At 60.5% G+C, this 6,387-nt stretch overlaps 1 protein-coding gene across 1 annotated transcript in view; it reads left to right on the top strand.

The window, feature by feature from the left end:
• Positions 1 to 2,786: 2,786 nt before the first annotated feature.
• The window catches only part of LOC106147002, a 19,260-nt gene continuing 15,659 nt past the window's right edge, over positions 2,787 to 6,387 (top strand). The window contains exon 1 of the mRNA XM_013506433.1: positions 2,787 to 2,855. The gene's annotated coding sequence lies outside the window, so the exon portion shown is untranslated. The remainder of the gene's footprint in view (positions 2,856 to 6,387) is intronic.

A 6,387-nucleotide genomic window follows, 5' to 3' on the forward strand; every position in this document is an offset into this window, starting at 1 on the left:
TGGAAGGACGCGGGTGAGCGGGGTCCGGGTTACACCACGCACAAGACCCCAGGTGTGGGTGCCTGAGCCGGAAAAGCCTGCGTGGGAAACAGACGTCACCAAAGACTCTTTGGGGACAAGGAGAACACAGAGGCACAGACAGGACCGCCACCCCCGCGAGGAAGTGATGGTCTTCTTGGAAGGGACAGGGCTCGTGACTGTGACAGCTCGCCACCCCGTCCTGAGGATGCGGCTGGGGAATGCAGGGTTGCGGCCGCACGGGGTGCAACTCATTTCCAAAAGCAAAGCAAGGGCCAGCCCGTGTGAAGGGGGCGCACGTGGCCGTGAACTAGTGGCAAGTCTGCTGGGGCCTGTCCTCCAGATGTGGCAGCACAGTCACAAAATTTCAAAATAAACCGAGAAGGTGAGGAAGAGACCACCAACGCATAAAACTTTCCACGCCTCCAGGGCCCCCCGGGGGCACAGCCTCCTCCCTCCTGGCGCAGGCGCTTGGCCTGGTATCACTCCATGTCCATAACACACTTACAAAGCAACACTTCTGCAGGAAACCAGGCCCAGGGTCTGAACGACACCTCTCCCCAAATTCAAAGACCCAATCCAAAAAAGGGCATCTGAAACGAACACTTTCCAGATGAGGAAGTACAAACGGCCAGTACGTACAGGAAAACTGCTCAACGTCACTGGCCATTCAGGAATGCAATTAAAACAACGCTGAGATTCCACCTCACCCCAGAAAGAATGTCCACCATCAGGAAAGTCCAGCATCAAGCTGTAACAGATGGCGGCGGGGCTGCGGGGAAAGAGGAACCCTTCACTGCTGGTGGGGGTGTAGACTGGGGCAGCCACTGTGGAAGTCAGTGTGGAGATTCCTCAAAAGACTAGGACTAGAGGTTCCATTCAGCCCAGCTACTCCCCTTCTCATGTCTTCCTGAAAAAATGAAAAGCACCACACCATGGGATATACGCGACCCCTGTTTATAGTGGCACAGTCTATATAGCTAAATCTTGGAAACAGCCAAAATGCCCATCTACTGAGGAGTGGATAAAGAAGATGTGGTTTTTGTACACAGGGGACCCGACTCTGCCATAAGAAGGATAAAGCTGAGGCATTCCTGGGTAACTGGTGGCACCCTGAGACCATAGTCTTTTTTTTTGTACTGGGAATTGAACTCAGGACCTTGCGCTTGCCAGGTAGGCACTTGTGCCACGGACCTATATCCCCGGCCCTAGATGAGACCATATTTTTTTCTTTTTTGGTAACAGGAATTGAACTCATGACCTCACGCTTGCTAAGCGGGCACTTGTGCCGCTGAACTATATCCCCGGCCCAAGAGATCACACTCTTTGGTGAAGTAAATCGGACACACATGTGTAGATACTGCACTGTTTTCTCTGGTGTGAGGAATCCAAAGTGTTACTAAGGAGACACGTGGAGGTGAATATGAGGAGGTAGGAAGGACTTTTTCAAACAGGAAGGGAACAAAAGGGAGGGAAGGGGCAGGGGAGGAAGGAAAAAGGGATTTTTAAAAACGGAAAAATGGCACTAGAGCTTTTGTGAGCGGGCGGGAAGAAGGGCCGGAGGGAGGAAGGGAGGGCAAAAGCGAGAATCCCGCTGTGCTGCCCGTGTGCCCGCCCCACGGGGAATGTGACGTTAGGGACTGCAAATGCGTGTGAATAATGAAAATAAGTTACACGCAAAAACGAATGAAGACACCTCCGTGTCACCCACGCTGGGCAGAGGCGCAAGACAGGCTCTGTGTGTTTCTGGGGGGAGAGGGGTGCTGCCTGGGCCCGCGTCTCTGTGGAGGAGGCCCAGGCAGGCGGGGTCCATGGCGACTCTGCGCACCCCCACTGCAGACCTCAGAGAAACAAACAGGAAGCACTGGCCGGAGCTTCCGGGACACAGCGCAGCCTATGCTTGGTCCCTACGGCCTCCCCGGCCTGCCGCAGGTCCCATGCAGCCACCCGCTGGGCAAAGGCGTGGCCTGCCGCAGCCCTGCCGGCCCCCAGCCATTTCCGGGCGCTCCGGGACAGCCTCGCCCCTGGGTGTCAGGCAGGTGCCAGCCTGGCTCGTGAACCCTCCCAGAGCCCTGCGTGGCAGTCAGGCTCGGGCCCAGCTGCGGTTTGCTGCCCTGTCGGTGTGGCAGTGCTGGCGGGCACCCCTGCTGGCACTGAGGTCCTGGCTGGCTCCCCTGGGACTCGTACCACCCAGGAGGCATTTCCTGTCCACCTGCCCCAGCCCCAAGACTTCTTACGGACACTGCCCGTCTCAGCAGGGTACAGCGTCACAGCCCCGGGGTGTAGCGCCTCTCCACCGAGCCAGGCACGCAGGTCCCCAGGCCACCACCGAGCCCCCCGGGGCTCACAGGCCTGCTGAGCCGCAGCACCCCAAAACCCAGGGCGCCTTTCACCCCGAAGGAAGTCGTGTGCTGTCGTTTTCCGTGTGAGGCGGCTGGGCGCCTGCTTCCGGGCCACCGAGTTCTCCAGGTCCCGGGCACCCTGCCTGGGGGTCTGTCCGGCTGACACGGGTGGCCACTGTGCCGGGTGGGCAGAGAGGAACCAGGACCCGAGGCTGGAAGCCGCGCCGTGCCCACCCGGCCTGCAGCAAGCGCCTGGGGTGGGGGAGACACCCTTCTGCGTCTCCCTACCACGGCTCCCTGCACACTTGCAGCGGCCCCGACAGCTCCCGGTCCCCGGTCCCCTGCTACTGCGCAGGAGGCCGCGGCCGAGGTAGGCAGGGCCAACCCAGACGTTGATTTTGGAACAAGAACTGGAACCTGCTCCACCCTCCCCGGCAGGGAGAGAAGCCAAAGTCTCTCCAGGAAGAGACAGGAGCGGCCGCAGGTGGTGAACAGGTGAGCTGACGGTGCTGCAGGGGCTGTGCTGAGGTCACTCCAGGGCCCCACACCCCAGGGTCCTCAGGCTAGTCGTCACCCACACCGGTCCCTGCTCCGCTGGCCCGCCCTTCCTACCCGGGCAAGACTCACACCCCGGCACCCGCACGCGCCCAGGCTGTGCCAGTTCCCCCTGCGGCACAAGACCGGATCTCCGCCAACCATACCGCCGGGCACTTGGTCCAGCGCTTGGGAGCACGGGTGAGCGGGCTTGTGCTGCGGCTCTCCTGGGACCAGGACCCTGGGGCTCCAGGCAGAGGTGAAGGGAAGGAGGATGGACGCTGACCTCCTCTCTGGGGCAGGGCTGGTGGCCCTGACCCGGGAACTTGCCAAGCGGCTGCAAAGGTGCCTCAGCAGAGGCGCGTGGCTCGGAGGTCTGTCCGGGAGCAGGCTCCCGCCAAATCTCCCCTGTGCAAGGGTGGCTGAACCTCTCCCCACGACGCCAGGGCCGGGCAGAGGCCACGCCAGCCCGGGCACTCAGACCCAGCTTCTCCCGTCTCCATCCCCTGCGGCCCTGCCCACAGGAAGCCCGGGCTCCCCGGAACTGCTCAGTGCGGGTGGAAAGCCCCAGCCCAACTCTGAGCGCCCCCACCCCGCTAGACCCCGAGACAGGTAGGGCAGGCGGGTGGGAGAATTGAAGAGGTGAGGCCTGCTGGGCAGGGTGAGGGTGTCCGGACGCGGGCGGTCCAGGTCAGCCGCAGCTGGAGAGAGGGAGGGACCCAGGGCGCCGTGAATTATTCATCCCCGCGCCGGCTGGCGGTGGAGACTCCCATGAATGTTGGATGAACTGCTGTGAGGATGGAGTCTGGGCAGTGGGCCGGGCTGCCGGGAAAGGCTGGAGCAGGGGCAGGCGCAGAGGAGACAGAGCAGGGCCGCGGGAGATCGGGGGAGAAGGGCTGCAGACCGAGCGCAAACAGATATCCAAGACGAAATGAAAGAACTTTTATCAGCATGACAAGTGAGCGCAAAAACAAGCAGCTTTTTAGACAAGATAGTGACTGTTTACTGTGGGCCTCAATAGCTTATCCAGGCAGGCCCCAAACTCTCAGGCTCAAGCAATCCTCCTGCCTCAGCTTCCCGTAGAGCTGAGACCACAGGCGAGGGCCACCGTCCCCCAGCTAAGTGAGCTAAGTGACTTTCATTAATACAGCCAAGGACAAGTTCTGACTTCTGCACAGAGGACAATGGTTCTGTCCTCTGGGGGAAAGGTGGTTCTCACTGCTGATTCCCCTTCCTCAGAAACTGCAAATCCCCGCAGCCCACACTGGAGCGTCTCCCCAGAGAGGGGGTCCCCCCACAGAGAGGGTGTCCTGCCCTCTGGCCACAGTGAGGTAACAGCTCCAGAGGCAGCAGCCCTGTCCCCGCCCTCAGCCTCAGGGAGAAGTCTCTGCCCCCAGGGTCGGAGTTACCGGCTCTCAAGGCTCCCCAAGCCTTTTCCAAGTGCACCCCATACTACTACAAAGATAAGAGGTGGTAGCGCTCGTGTGTGTTTTTGTCTAACTTGTGGACTAAGACCTAGGAACAGGTGCAAAAAATAAATCTGCAAGCCCGGACTCATGGCTCGGCAGGAGTTCGGATGCACTGAGGAAGGATCACAGCACAGCCAAAGAAAATAAAACCACACATTACCCTGAGACACAGGAGAGGGACCGGGGTGCCGGTCACCACTGAGGCTGGTCCCAAGGCTAAAGCACTGTTAGCACCTGACTGAGCAGTCTCTGCGGCGTAGAGACTCAGTATTCTGGTTTCCACACTGCAGAAAGATAGCTCTTTTTCCTCCTCTTTCTTAGAGGGTTGTCCTGGACGCAGGAGCTGGAGTTGAAGCCAGGTCTGTGCTTGGGTCACGTTTGTTTAAATGTAGTTAAGTAGTAACATCAGATTAAAATTCCCACAGGTTTTAATGAATAAGTAAAAGGCCACACAGCACCCAGGGCCTTGGTCACGGCCAACCTCGCTCCCACGAGGACACGCAGTGCCCCAGCCCTGGCCTTGGAAGCAGGGAGCTTGGAGGCGGGACGGTTTGTACGCCTTGCTGCGCACATTAGTTAGAAAGTGGACTGAAAGTTTTTCTTCTACCTTTCTTTTCAGGAACTTCACGTTGTAGTTGTTTCCTAGTCCTTCCTTTCTGACAACATTTTACAGCAACTACCTGGAGCCTAGATTTGTGGCCTGCTGGGTCACAGGTGTGTCAGGAGGGGGCTCCGACCCTGACACCCACATCCACACGGGGAACAGGTCTCCTTCTGCTGCCCCCGGCTACGTGCAGACCTCAGCAACCCGGCCCGGCTTCCCTGCACCAGGGAAACCAACTGCAAAGCGCCAGGTTATGGCCAGAGAGGGCACCGGGTGCGATCAGAAATGATTTTGACATTCGGAGCTCAAATCAGAGTACACAAAAGTCACAAGCGGAGCAGGGTACACAGGGGCATTCACACAAAGGTCGGGTCGGCAGTGAGAACCTGTAGGGCCAGCAGGAAGTGAGTACCGACTGGGTGTCCAGGTGAGGAGATGCTTCTGTGACCACAAGGGACACTCGGCCAAGCCCGCCATACCACCCTAGGGAGTTTGCTGGTGAGAGCCGGCAGGGCAGGAACCCCCACACTCTGGGGCGACAGCCAGTCTGGAAAGACTGCAGCCCAGCAGGAGCCAGATCTCTGGAAAAGCCCCTTGCCCCAGACCAGCCTGAAACCCCACCCAAGGGTCAGCAGCCCCAGCCAGGCTCAGCAGCACCCAGGCAGGTAAAACCGGACGAGCAGAAAGCAGGTGGGCAATGTGGACATCGCTGGTCCTTGGCTGGGCCACGTGGACACGGCTGGCCCTCCCCTCGGTCAGGGGCCGGTCTGAACCTGTTCTGCACAGCCACCTGTCCCCTGAGCAGCCTCCATCTCCATGAAGAGATGCGGAGGTCGAGAACTGGACCTCTTCAATGTGGACGGCCAGTCCTGCAGACAGGCCCGCGGCCAGTCCACCCGCCCGCCGGCCTCCTGTTGCACCTTTCCCGAGTTCTCTGTTGGACTGAAACCCTGTCGCTCCCAGCGCTCCACCCCCGAGAGCGGACCCTCGCTCTGCCCTCCCGTCACCCATCCGATCCCTTCAAGCAGGAATTTCAGACTGGGGGGGCGCTGTGAGGTTGCTAGGGGCGACAGGAGGGCATCGGGGACCCACCTAGGGGCGTGCAGGGGATACCAGACAGAGGGCCATTGAGTTGACCGCCCCGGAGTAACCTCGGATTCGGTGGACCTGTGGCCAAGCCACCGGGCGCCAGGCGCTGCCAAAGCCGCTCAGCCGCGCGGGCTCCTCCGGATCTGGGCTTTGCGGGAGGCCGGCCCGGGGCGCTTCGGGGAGTCCCGGGGGGCCCGGGAACCTGAGCCTCTGGGCGGCCTCGGGGCAGCAATCTGGACTTCGCGGGACGCTGTCCCCGCACAAGCGAGCGCGCCGGGCCCGCGCCCCGTCTCTGCACACCGGGCTGGTGCAGAGCGCGGTGCGCGCGGCC

The sequence above is a fragment of the Chinchilla lanigera genome, unplaced genomic scaffold, assembly GCF_000276665.1.
Source record: "Chinchilla lanigera isolate Chin_1 unplaced genomic scaffold, ChiLan1.0 scaffold00110, whole genome shotgun sequence".
Taxonomy (NCBI): Eukaryota; Metazoa; Chordata; class Mammalia; order Rodentia; family Chinchillidae; genus Chinchilla; species Chinchilla lanigera.